General features: G+C 41.1%; 1 protein-coding gene across 1 annotated transcript in view; it reads right to left on the bottom strand.

The window, feature by feature from the left end:
- tbl1xr1a (TBL1X/Y related 1a) overlaps positions 1–14,856 on the bottom strand; it is a 66,871-nt gene that overhangs the window by 28,460 nt on the left and 23,555 nt on the right. The window contains exon 2 of the mRNA XM_028587039.1: positions 11,266–11,327. The gene's annotated coding sequence lies outside the window, so the exon portion shown is untranslated. The remainder of the gene's footprint in view (positions 1–11,265; positions 11,328–14,856) is intronic.

Here is a 14,856-nt window from a genome sequence, read left to right as displayed (position 1 = left end):
CTCGACAACACAGGCTGTCCACCGCTGACGCCATAGCCTCACAATGTCCGCACAAGCACCTAGCCAACAAAACAATTCTGTGCTAGTGCTAACCTGTTTCTCTTAATACATCCGTGGCTTGGATGGACTCCACAGCTGTCTGAGCGTTAAAATCTTAGGTTGTAGAATATCACAAGACAAAACGTTGCTGGCTTAAATTAAGACAATCTACATGTATGTTTAATCTAAAACAAGGTCGAAAGTATGTTTGCTAAAGCAGTGTTACTGTATAACACCAATGTACTAGCCTAGATGAACCAGAGTTAGCCACCGTACTACACAGTAACTCATAGGGCTGGGCGATAAAACGATAACGATATGTATCGCGATAGACACATAATCAATATCAATAGAAAATGCGGTCGATAAAACGTTCGATAACTTGTTTTTCTTCATCAGAAGAAACCAGAGGTTGTGAATCAAGTTTGGTTGCATGAACAAAGGCCTTCACTCTCTGGCAACCTAGCAACGTGGGGAGTGACACTAACAGCCAATCATGTAACAGTATCATGTTTGGTTGCGCCACATCGCTGTCTCGTGTTCTTCAATAACGGAACCGGCGTGGAGTGGAAAGTGAGTGCCGGAGCGAGCGAGGAAATTGTTAATAAAACAGGAAAAGTCAGTATGGCAGTTTTGGGGATTTTATAAGGATGACCGTAGTCAGACCAACACTGGTAATACCATAAACTTGTTTTACCACGTTAGCCGCGCTCACACTTTCGAGCACAGCCGTATTCGCCATCAACGTCCAACAACATCTGCAGCTGCAACACGGCACAAGCAGCAGACCACCATGGAGAGGTACTCTGCATCAGCGCCTTACTAAACGCTACAAAGAAATAACGAAGGCAGACGTGCTGAGCACTGTCCAGAAGCCAGGTTACCAACTTAGCACTAAACCTGCAGAAAATAGTTCCTTCTCAGGTTTCTTATATTTAGCTAACACTTTGCACTATTTTATGACACTTTATTAAGCATTTCTTACTTATTCATTAATTTTGCACCTTAATGTTAAGAAATAATTGTTAAGTGTTCATTGTGATTTTAGACCCGTTTACATTTTAATTATGTTTTCCATGGTTGTGTTGACATTTCTGCTTTTATAATTGAGGGGATTATAATCAGAGCAGGGTTAAGTTTTAAATAAAAATGTTTAAATTTAATATATTTTTCTCCTGGTCCTTATTTTAAATAGGTCATAAAAAATATCAATATTATCGATATCGACCGAAACTTATATCGTGATACAGTTTTCAACCATATCGCCCAGCCCTAGTAACTCACCAAGTCACTTGCCCTATTCGCCACTGGTTCGCAACTCTACTTCTCTTTTCTGCCCATTGTTCCTCCCCCTGATCCCCCCCCTATCTCCCCCTGACCTCTATCTCGCATAGGAGGCTCATAATTATAGGCCTGTGGGCCATCAGGCATGCTCGCCAACTTTGGAGAGCTCGGTTTCTTCATCCACGTCCATTGTAATTTGAGCATGAACTTGACCAGACTCCCTCCCGTTACGTCACTTCCGGTCAGTGATAGATAGATGCGCAAGTTATTTTATTACAATTTTATCTCAAAATATCGTTTATGGCGGTTATATATTCCTCCAGTTTTGAAAATATAGTTGTTTATCATTAATATACACTATGCTGTATAGGGGTGTCCAACCTGCACATTGCTCTTTAAGACTTTTTAAGACCATTATTGAAATAAATAACCGTGTGTAAAAAGAGCGGTGACGTTAAATTACCTGTTTCAGGTAACGGTATCCTAGGGTGTTCCGGACAATTCTCTCCAGTCTCTCTTCACGTCATGTCACGTGTTATTTACGGCTCAATGAAGGCCATAAACTTGCTAAAATATGAGTAAACAAACGTCTTTGCGGTGCTTTGTTGCTCAGGGGAAAAGGCCCGCGGAGGTGGAGACAGAAGAGCAGCCTACAACTTCAAAGAAAAAGAAACTGGTATTGGCTGAAAAAGAAACAGCCAACACCAGGAGTCCTACATAAAATACGGATTTATCGAAACAGGTGTTTCTCGCAACCCATTCCGAAAAAAACCAGGGGAATCGAGCTTGTCCGTGCGAGAGGAAGATCAGCTGCTGGAGATTACAAATGACGGTGGACTTCAAAGTATGTTTGAGAGAACAACTCTGCCGTTGTTTTGGATGAAAATCGAGGCTGAAAATCCTGACGTCGCCACAAAAGCACTGAAAACCCTGCTTCCGTTTCCAACATCGTATCTTTGTGAAGCGAGATTTTCTACAAAAATCACGGAATAAACTGGACATAAGGAACGCACTTTGTCACACTGTCTCCAGTTACCCCCAAATGGGACCGTTTGGTTGCACAGAAACAAGCGCAGGGCTCCCACTGATACATCGTTAAGATAAATTGTGTTTTTCATGCATTTTACATTTGTTTTTAAATTTTTATATATATATATATATATATATATATATATATATATATATATATATATATATATATATTATTAGATACACGAAACCAGTCCGTGACGCAAAAAAGGTTGGGGACCGTCCTAGGGTACCGTCTATTTGATGGATTTTTCGGATTAACTGTAGCTTAACATCAGCAAATAAGCGCACTGACAGAGACGTTATTGTTCATATTGCGTAAAATGAGCGGTAACTATGTCCAAAGGTACCGTCTATTTGCTGGATTTTTCGGAGGTAACGGTAGCTAACGCTAGTAAATACGTAAGCCCACTGACAGCGACGTTATTGTTCATATATTTGCCCAATGTTTAGTATTAGACAGTAGTAGCGGTTGTGGTGAGTGAAAATGTGATCTGAGATGCACACTGCAAAATGCGTTATGCATCTGGAATTGTTCATTACATGTGTGATATCTTAAAGCTGAACGGACTCAGAGTAGTAGGCTAAAACAGATTTCATTGTGATCCAAAAACTAGGGTCACTAAGATTATATCTTGGAATAGATTGTATAACATAATGCTTTTGAGAAACGCTGGCAAATAAAGCAAACTGTGGCTCAAAATGAACTGCATGCTGTTTTCACTTAAATTAAATTTTATTTATAGTATTAAATCATAACAAGAGTTATCTCAAGACACATTACAGACCAAGCATTTTAGGCAGAAACCTCAGACAGACCCAGGCTCTTGGTGGGCGGGCGTCTGCCGGTGCCGGTTGGGACACAGAGACACTGATACAGATATACAGGTAACGTTACTGTCGAAAACTTTCTACAGCCGATCTCTCCCAGGATTACTGGTCTCTCGGAGTGACAGATTGCATTGACAAGTCCGGCACTGCCTCACATGGCCTATGTGAGGTCAGCGAGGCTAGCTGTCGGTAACAGATGGTAGCATGTAGGCCTTGCCAGCAAGCCTCGCTTGATGGGCAGCTTAACCTGCTCAGTCAGACGCCCAAATCACTTATAGACCTCTTTAGTACGGATAGACCTATTATCGGACCTGGCCGATTATCGGGTCGTTTTAGGGCAGTTTGCAGATTAGCTGTATCAATGTTTTATTTGCCTGATAACCGATAAAGTTAATTAAAGGGTACCTACCGTTTGTTTCAACCTTTCCTATGGTTTTGTGTCTAAGTGACTGATGGGAACAACAATCTTGGACATTGGTTCAGTATTAAGAGAGCTCGCTGCAGTCGGCAGCCGCGAAACAAGCTACGCTTTCCAAAACTCCACGCTGACTGCATATATGACGGCGAGGCGAAAGGGGTCGCGGTATGGGTTAACTATGCCCTATTGACTGACTGACAGGCTGAGGTCGTAGGACAAGGCAGCATCATTTCTATAGCACATTTTAGCAAGGCAATTCAAAACACTTTACATAAAACATTAAAGAGCAGTTCATTTTCATCACTTTTAGATAGTTTGTAGGGAAAGGTTTTGGAGGGGAGAGGGAGATGTTTTATTTTGTGACGTGTAAAATGTTCTAAAATAAATAAAATGTTTTCCATCCATTTCTTCGTCCGCTTATCCGATTAGCCGGGGGTCGGGGGGGAAGCTCCACAGGGGTTCCCTTTCCCGAGCAACATTAAAGCTCCGACTGGGGATCGGCGTTCCCAGGCCAGGTTGGAGATAAATCCAAAATGTTCTAAGCCTGGAAATAGGGGAATAAATAGGTTTGGAATTATTTTTACTGTTATTACAGACCCTCCTGAGGGAAAGTGACCCAGCCTTCATGACCAAAAAGGTACCGGTAGATCGAGAGCTTTGCCTTCTGGGTCCGGAATAGATTGAATGCAATACCGCACCGCTGCGCCCGATTCTCCGACCAATCTCCCGCTCCATTGTCCCACTCGCGAACAAAACCCCAAGGTACTTGAACTCCTTCACTTGGGGTAAGGACTCATTCCCTACCCTGAGAAGGCATTCCATCGGTTTCCTGCTGAGAACCATGGATTTAGAGGTGCTGATCCTCATCCCAACCCAACCCAGTGACTGAAGGTCTACATCAGGACCACAACACAGCGATGAGATCCCCAACCAAACTGGACATAAATAGGAATAAAGTTATGGTACCGGAACCAGGGTACCCACTAGTCAACAGAAGTGGACATACGGAGTTATGGTACCAGGGGTACACTAGTCAACAAGGGAGAGATGTGTTTCTACGGACAAACACTCAAACCATTGACATAAAAAAGGCCCAAAAAAGAACTACATCACTACAATTAGAAACAAACAAAACTAGAAACTAGAGCTAGTTGATAGCTCTAGAAACTAGAGCTATCAACATGTTTATTAAGTCAGGAGCATCAGCCGGCAAAACTCAACTGCAGTACGATGGTAAAAATTATCATCATGCTGTAAATCATGACGCAATAATAATTAAACATCGGTTAAACAAGAACATTGTCACCTGACACGGATTTTAATATTTCAGATTTAATTTGTTTTAGGTGGTTTTTGATTGATCTATATACTGTAAGTGCAACATCTCATCACACCCAACAGATGCTAATGAATTACGTAAGTTTCTACAGGCTTTACACTTTAATGACGTCACAGATCAACCTTGCCTTGTTTTCAGTTGTTGAGAGTGGTTTTATTGCACTAAGCTGTTAATCCACACTCTTACCTAAGAACCTGGCAAGCATCTACAGTATTTCCAGTAACAGACTGAGAAAACAGGGGTAGTGCGACAGACAAACAGGATGAGCCAATTTATTGACAGCTGGGGGTATTAGGTGACCATGGGCGATTGAGGCTGGATACTTGGGTTAGAACAGATATTAAGATATGGCAAACCCCGTTATCGGTGTAAGCATACAATGACCCGCACCACAGAACTTTTATATAGAGGAAAACTAATATGGCTTACTTAAAGCATTGCTTACTTAACATGTGTGAGTCATGTACATGCTCTGTAAAGTGGATAGTCAGTTGACAATTCATTTACAAAACAGAGCTCAGAGGTTGGGTTGGAGGTATGCTCAAATAGAGCATTTGAAGCTTCAGACCTAGGGCTGTGCAATTAATCGAAATTTAATCGTGATTATGATTTCTGCTCCCAATGAACACAAAAACAGAATAATCGAGAAAAACAATTATTTAGCTCATTACGTTTTGCAAGTGCATCGTGATTATATTTTTTCCCATAATCGAGCAGCCCTATTCAGACCCTTGATAAACTCTGCCTGGTACAAAATATTTTTCAACCCTTTGCAAGCTTTTGTCATCATTACAGTTACAGTCTTCCCATGAAAGTGTGATTTTTTTTCACAGCAGATTGACCTTGACGTATAACTGGCTCCTTTAGCCCCTTACCGTCGGTCACGCTTAGAAAAACACTACCCCTTGGAACAACAGTTTATCCATGTACTGTTCTAGAAAACGCGCAGCTACGTAAAGAATGAATAGCGAATTTGTTATGCTGATATATTTCATGTATTAGTATTAAATTGAGCTGGACTAATTTTAGTTGAAAAGGCCTGCTCACACCGGACGGTAGCACCATGAAATTTAGCCACACATCATCACACACATGATACTACAAGGTGTTGTAGTGACTTATCGCAGGGTTAGGGTTATGGTTATTAAATCAATGTAGCTGGCAAGCTAACCGCTAATAAGACACCAGACTGGAAAAATGCGAGCCCTAGACAGTCACGATAACGTTCTATCTTCCCTGCGTTGTACCGTTCACTCCCTGCTGGCACTTTGTTTCTCCAGATTGTACAGAAATGTGTTACTGAAGAGGGGAAAGAAAACTCTCCAATGTTGGTCACTAACGGGACAATAAGTTCAAACAGTTTATTCAAGAAACAAATTAGCACCATCAAATCCTGTTTCGTAACTGTCTGCAAACCATGCATCTGTCAGTTAGTCAGCAAAGTCAAAATCGGCTATGAATTTATTAAAATATCAAAATTCAAATATGAATGATACAATTAATACGAGAGCCCGGCCATCACTGTTGTCACAATATTTTTTTTCTCGTGGTAACAGGTAATCATTTTATTACACGACTGTTACTAAGTTGCCAGATGTTTAATTCTGTATCTGTGCCAGAGATGTGGACAGATGAAAACAGAACAATGGCAAACCTAAACGCACGCTCCATCACCCAAGCCTGATCTGTATTTAACATTATCTCACCTTCTCACATTCCTCTCGGATTTTTCTGCTCTTCTGTAAGAGGCGTGGAATGTTTAGCTTCCTTTAGTACTCACTGGAGAAGTGTCTGAAATATGCGTGGTGTATTTTGGGAAAGGGGGCACAGTCTTGGCGGAGGTATAGGGTGACCGGATGAGAATGGGTGAAATTGGGGACATAAGTGTTCGGGGGGGTGGTGGTGGGGGGGGGTGGCCTTGGTCATGTGGCCACAGCGGACGTGGCCTCAGTACATTACATTCAGTGTCACAGTCAAATTAAACATGTGAAAGTTTAGGAACATGAAGTCAACTGTCTGTCATTAGGAAAAGGAAACACGTCGTGTGTATTGTAACAGTGCGTAAATCATAATCGTTGCACAATATTCACTTCATTGTATTCATTTCATCGGTGCGGGGGCCTGTCGCATCGGTCAGCACGACACGCATGTCATCTCATTCCGTCTGCTGTCCCTGCGACGGCAACTTCTGCTATCTTCATCTAAACTAGAAAATAAAAAGGGGAAAAGAGCACGCACGGGTGTTATTTTGTGGCTGTGACTAAATCAAAATTAGGATTGAGCAAAGAGAATGACAAGAGGAGACTCTCCATTGGGTCGCCAATAGGGCTGGGGCGAAATGCTTTTGTCCCGATTCGATTCTTGTACGATACATGGGTGCCGATTCGGTTTGTATTGCGATTTTCATTTATTGCAATTCCATAGTATTGAGTATTGCGATTTTCTTTTCCTTCTTTAACAAAAACAAAAGTTGAATTATACACTTCTAGAGACAATATAGCACAAGACCTTTCTAAAAACGAATTGTTTCCTAGAAACAATGCACATCATCAGTCAGTCAGACATTTATTTCATTTGTAAAGAAGAGCATAACATGGATTTTCTGCTTTTGGTCTGTTTTGTTGGAAACGGTTATGATGTACTCGCCGTCATAAACAGAAAATATTTAGGTCAATCATTGGTAAAAAAAAATAAATAAATAAATATTGATTCTGGGGGAAAGAATCGATTTAAAAAATCGTCACAAAGAAATCACAATACATGCATGAATCTATCTTTTTTCCCACTCCTAGACGCCAATACAATATTTTGGTGCAGAGCTGAGTCAATATCCTTTTAGGCTTACAGCAATAACAGAGATGCGTAAAATATGCCATTCCTACTTAGGAAAAACTGCTAGACGACAACGGCCATGTCATGTCATCTAAATGTTTTTCCTTGCCTTTTTTAACCTGCTCTGCTCTAACCTCCTCTTAATATGCTCATTATGCACACATATTTGGTGCAAATAAATAATATGTTGGATTCATGTTAATTAATAACATTAATTTTCAGATATAAAAACAATATATATATATATATATATATATATATATATATATATATATTTTTTTTTTTTTTTTTTTTTTTTTTTTTAACTTAAAAAAATAATTAGTTGGCCTCCCTGCAGCAACTTGAACCTAAGGAGTAAATCTCATCAGCGTCAGTGAGCCAATAAGGACGCAGCATGCTTCTAAACAGATCTATATAATGATTGTCTGTCTATTGTTACTTGTCATAGAGAGACGCAGGAAAAACAGTGCGTTACGCACACCGACGGGGCTCACGTAGTAGGAGCCGAAATATAAATTAAAATATTTGTGCCGTGATGTGTAATGTTGTGATATCTTTTTGTTAAAATGGATTTTTCTAAAAATTTGTATCGACCGTTCAAGAACTGGTATCGAAGTCACGGTGTTGCCAGCCCTAATGCTTGTGGTTCTTCATTAATGCCATACAGGTAACGGATGCTTTATGCTTCTAACTGTACTTTGATATTAACCAGTGTAGCATTCAGTCGAAAATGGCGGACGTGCCGTCGTCTCTTGTCATTATTTAAGATCTTTGGTTATAAGAGGTTTTCGGCACAAACAGGACAGGATTCAAGATAACTGTTTGTAAAAGTTTTTTTTTGGGACGACTGCTCACCCTAGGAAGAGGCGTAGCATACAAGCTAATTTCTAGGCAAACTGCTGCACTGAGTCAATACTGTGGGCTGGAACATTTTAAAACTTATTTCTTCTCTTTTCCATACAACATGAATGAATTCTCCTGGCCTGAACAGCAGAGCTGCAAAGATTAATCAATTGATCGATTAACTGTCAACTATTAAATTAATCGGCAATATTATGTAATAATACTTAGATTCAGCCCTACTTTAGAGTGTTGCTGGATTGCATGCTCAGTATAGAGCTATTCCAAAACACCAGAGCAAGCTCAGCTACATTCCATGGTCAGAACAAAAGCACAAAACACTCAACCAATGTGAGATCAATACGCACAACTCTCATTCCTTTTCCCTGAACCACTTCATCCATCTGTTACAGATCAATATCACAATAGAAAATTATTTCCTGCGATATATGCAAAAATGTCTTGATTCTAGGTTTCTCGTGCCGACGGTTATGAAAATGGGAACCGTGCACCAGTGCTTATAGGCTTTTTATGTAAATAACAGACTGGATGAGTGAGTGCTAAGTTATAGCATTGTGAATGGAATTCAAGCAGAGCAGAGGGCTCTACAGTGAGGGGAACAGAGCCTTCCAATAAGGCTGACCTGACTTTATCACAGCGAGTTGCCAAAATGGGTTAGGGAGCAGTAGCATAGCTCTCACAGCAAAGCATCTTGGGTCAACCAGAGAACCAAATGACCAATGTTGTTGTGTCAGGCAGAGTCCTTGGCTATCCATGCGTAAATAGACATGATAGCTTTCAGCATTGTTGTTGTGGGTACGGGCCCTACATCACTGATGCATTAAAATCCGAAAAGACGCAGTAAGCTCATTATTGGCGTGTCCAGGGAACACACCCCAGGGTCTTTCCTACCATTGTAACACTAGGCACAGCGCCTAGGTGTTTGCTTCACAGCGCCCTTGCTGATAAAAGAAAGAAAAACAACTATTCGGAGAGTTCTCTACCATGTCATTTATGGTTGCACTAGCTTTTGTCCACTCCTACGCGTTTGACTATGGGTGGGGCTCGGCACACACACACACACACACACACACACACACACACACACACACACACACACACACACACACACACACACACACACACACACACACACACACACACACACACACACACACACACACACACACACAAGCAGAGAGGCCGCAGTGTAGACAGTGAACCAGGTGAACGTTTAATTATTAAGTAAAATACAAAAAGAGGAAAAATGTCCACCAGCTTTATCCACAGTTGTTGCTATTGTTGTTGATGCTAGTAGCTTAACAGCATGCTTGTTAATTAAAAGTTTCTGTGGGTGGGATTGCAAAGATCCAGGACAATTTAACATCGACAACTTCTCAGTAACCTCCCCCTTTCCGCAAAAGCCCAAAATGCCACCCCAAACAAGGGAGAATGAATGTGTGTGCATGAGCAGTGATTGACACGCAGTTAGACACCCCCCCCCCCCCTGGCCCCGATTGGTGCATCTGATTTATTTATTTTTTATTATTACCTGCTTTGTAGTTCTACCCGAACATAGGGTCAGTTTCAGCAAATATGACCGAAAGTTAGTTTTATATGTCTTACCTACTGCACCTTTAAGCTAAAAGTGTCTGTATGTAGTTTATCATAGCTTGCCATGAATCTTAAACTTTGGCAAACTCAGCTAAAGAGAGATGCAAGAGTGTGCCGTTCTTCTGCAGTCTGCAGGTGCCGCTGTCCGAAAAACAACACACTTCGTCAGCCTCGTGGTGCATTCAAAGTTATTGTAAAATACCCTTTTCCCATCCAGTGGTTGTTTTGGTCGTTTACCATCAATTTACTGGTTTAAGTTATTGTCATAAGTTATTGTTATTACATTTTTAATAAATCATTTAATTACAAACATATGGCCTTGGCAATAAACAAGCCGCTCTTAAATATCGCAGACTGTCATTTTGTGCTCCTTTTTATCTAAAAGTATCGCTTCATGCACCATTTAGGCACCTGCACCATTTCAAAATCGTTTTAGCACCGGTATCGGAAAAAATCCAAACGATACCCAACCCTTTTTGTCAGTTGAGTTCAAATATCAACTGTGTTTGCGCAGCATCGCTTAGAGCACCTTTAACCAATAAGTGACATATATTTTTGTTAAAAAATAAAGAAAGGAAAAAGTAAGCTACAGGAAAACAACATGTTGAGAGTCGCCCACATGCATTCTATTTGAACAACATGCAACATGACCTTATAACTGCTACATTCCTCTGACTGGAATACAAAATATTTCTTGTTTAGGTTTGTCACCACTCTCTGCATGATATGGACCAAGAGAAAACCATTCATTTGTAAGCCAGCAACTTCCCAGTAACTCAAAGAAGCCACTCACAAATGACACATAATTGAAGCAATTAAAAATGCAAAATGTAATCTAAGAGATAGATTTAGTGAACATCGCCATGGGTATACGTTTCATAAAAGGGAGATGTTAAGGGAGAATAAACAACAAATTTTAGAAGCAGTCAGTCAGTAATCAGGTATTTCACATTTTCATGTCTAGGTTCAGAAAACAAACTCTGCACGTCCTATGATGTGATTAGGCAGATAGAAATTTTTTTCCATATAGATCACTCACCACAGAAGTCTGTACGCCCCACCAGTACGTTCAGTCAGGGCCTAGTACCATGGGCTCAGAACCTGCAGCAACAAAGGGTGGGAGATTCAGTTAGAGGCCTTTGAATTATATTAGATGAGAGACAACTAAAGTATTTTGGAAAGCGTATTGGAAATCAACGGAACTGTGGCATCCTACAGTCAAAGCTCACATCATGAAATAAATAAAAACATCTATTAAATACTCAAATTTTACCTAAACACTACCCGAGTTTCTGCGCTAAGTGACTGCACAAGATGAATCAACACATAAACCATTTCCATTCAAATCTCCAAAAGGCAAGAGGAAGGTTTATTTTAGGGCTGGGCGATAGGGAGAAAATCAGATATCACGATATTCTTGACCAAATACCTCGATATTGATATTGCAGTGATATTCTGGGGTTGACAATTGGCGCTTTTACAAAATATCTTCACACTTAGATTTTAGATAAATAATCATCAGTAATGGGGACATCGTGTCTAAGTGGGGAAAAGGCAAATAACAGAACAGCTAGAACATCACTTTACTGTAATGCAGCCTTTAAAACCAGGAAAAGGCAACACAAAAAATATGTTCACCCCCCCCCTAACTAGCTGATGTGTGGTGAGCGTTCTGGTGTCTGGCGTTGTATGGCTGCCGTGCATCACCCAGGTGGGTGCTACACATTAGTGGTGTTAGAGAGCAGTCCCCACCCCCCCCTCCCCCCAAATGCGCTTTGAGTGTCTATGATAAAGCGCTATATAAATGTAATAAATAATAATAACAATAAAATAATAACACTTATGTCATATCACGATATCCAAAATCTAAGACGATATCTAGTCTCATATCACGATATTGATAGGATATCGATATATTGCCCAGCCCTAGTTCATTTTATAGACATAAACAGATTTTAAACTTGAATTATTTATCATTTGACGTAAATGTAACATTGCATGTGTTAAAAGAGGTTTATAATAACCTGAAAATGTAATGGCTGCACAAAATATGCATAATATTCCATTTCTTGAGAGTTGGTGGTGGTAATGTGTCAATAAATGTAGCATTATTCAATTCAATTTCAATTCACTTATAGTCATTTATAGTCATAACAGTAGTTATCTCCGGACACTTCACAGAGTAAGTCGAAGCCACACTCTTTAGATATTACAGCAAAGGGCAGGGAAGAAGGGGGCTGCTGTCGAGCAAACACACGTAACAGATGTAAACAATACTAGTTATAAGCTCTTAAAAATATGCTTTGCAAATGAGGATGGAAATGCATGTGTGTGAGGCCTCAATGAGACACAATGCTTCATGGTGAGACACCGTGAATAATAGCTTTTTTGTCAATAAACTATTTCAATCAATCAAACACTGCATTACTCCGCCGGGCACCTTTAAAGCAAATGTCATGCACGTGTCACTTGTAGCGTCAGCCAGCAGTACATGTGGACTGAATGGTCTAACCATGTGACTGACACTCATTCAGAAGTCTGAACAATGGAGACTACACCACATTAGAAAATGTGCTCTGACTACATTTACAGCAGATGGCCATCATAAAAGAAACATGTAATGAAAAGCAATGCATTACAAAAAAATAAAATAAACTTGAAGCCTGTAATGCTCCGTTTTGGTGATACTGTGATTCAGTTCTGTGGTAATAATTATTAAGGCTGTCGACTTATGTGGTGTCGTGGTGTTTTTCCATTGGCACTTTGGACCATGCTGCACTGATTGGCGTTTCGAATTACCACCAGTTTAAACATGGATTCAAATTTAGTTTCCCTCCTGCATCCCCATTTGTACTTTCAGATAGCTGCTTTATTTTACTGTTTGATGTTTGCTTTCAGCTGGAGAGTCTTGTTAAGTTACTGCTGATGTAATAATAATAAAAGCTTTTAAATAATGTGTGGCTTTTATTGTGAAGAATTTATAGAAAATGAAATGAGTTTATCCCTGTCTAAGGATCGACCAATGCTGGTTTTATAAGGCCGAAACTTTGTTTATTTATTTTTTTTGTATACTTTGTATATTTATTTACCGAAGCAGAGGGACAGACACAGAGCTGTCGCCGAGCCAAAATAGCGCACTTTTTAATTCATTAACTTTATCGGTTATCAGGCAAATAAAAACGCTGATGCAGATAATATGCAAACTGCCAAAAAACGGCCCAATCTCTATCCACGTCCACGGTTGGCACTCATTGACTCAAGACAAGCGCGTTACAGTGAAAGACGCACCTTCAAGCAGGTAGCCCCATTGTAATGGAGAGGCAAAGCCCTGCCATGCTGGGATGACGCACCAAGCCAAACCGAGGCAAGCCAAGCCAGCAAATGTGTATGGAAAAGGGCTTTAGAGTGTTGCTGGATTGCATAATACTATGAAGTGCACTGGAAATCATATTCAACATTTTCAGGCTCCTTCTCTTGGCTCACTACTTCCTTTGCTATTTTCCCTGGCCTTGAGTCCTTCTATGCCTCTTTCTATTTAATCATCCTATCTTTTGATTCTTCCATCTTTCCCTCCCTCCTCGACGCCTCTCTGTACAGTGTTGGTGAGGCTGTGGCAGAGCAAAGCCAGAGATAACGTTACCACATAGAAAGCAAAGGTGGTTGGGTGTGGCCAGAGAAAAAGTGTTGAGGGGTTGTCGACGGCTTTGCTGGAGTACACGGCCCTGGCATGAGAAGAATTAGGTTTGTCTCTTGATCAAATGTGAAATATGAAACACCTGTTCTTTTATCTTCATCCATAGTAACCATTTTAAAGGGTAATTTCAGTATTTTTTTTTTAACCTGGACCCTATTTTCCCATAGCCTCGTGAGACCGTCCTGATCTCAACGAGCTCCAGTTTTCCACTCGCAGATCAGTCTGGCATCTTGAGATAGAGAAAATTTGGAGTTGTTTGCCAAACAACCGACCAATCAGCGTTGGTTTTGAGGCGGGTTTAGGTGGTGATAGACAGATGGTTTATCCAATCAGCTAACCAGTATTTTCAGACAGCGGTAGCCTTAATTCTGTTAGCCGCTCGCTAATGCTTTTTTCTCTTGGATCCATCCATCCATCCATCCATCTTCGTCCGCTTATCCGGCATCGGGTCGCGGGGGGAGCAGCTCCAGCAGGGGACCCCAAACTTCCCTTTCCCAAGCAACATTAACCAGCTCCGACTGGGGGATCCCGAGGTGTTCCCAGGCCAGGTTAGAGATATAATCCCTCCACCTAGTCCTGGGTCTTCCCCAAGGCCTCCTCCCAGCTGGACGTGCCTGGAACACCTCCCTAGGGAGGCGCCCAGGGGGCATCCTTACCAGATGCCCGAACCACCTCAACTGGCTCCTTTCGACGCGAAGGAGCAGCGGCTCTACTCCGAGCTCCTCACGGATGACTGAACTTCTCACCCTATCTCTGAGGGAGACGCCAGCCACCCTCCTGAGGAAACCCATTTCGGCCGCTTGTACCCTGGATCTCGTTCTTTCGGTCATGACCCAGCCTTCATGACCATAGGTGAGGGTAGGAACGAAAACTGACCGGTAGATCGAGAGCTTTGCCTTCTGGCTCAGCTCTCTTTTCGTCACAACGGTGCGATAA

The sequence above is a fragment of the Perca flavescens genome, chromosome 9 (genome assembly GCF_004354835.1).
Source record: "Perca flavescens isolate YP-PL-M2 chromosome 9, PFLA_1.0, whole genome shotgun sequence".
NCBI classification, from domain to species: domain Eukaryota; kingdom Metazoa; phylum Chordata; class Actinopteri; order Perciformes; family Percidae; genus Perca; species Perca flavescens.
Note: the sequence above shows the minus strand (reverse complement) of the source record. Positions and strands in the feature narration are given on the sequence as shown.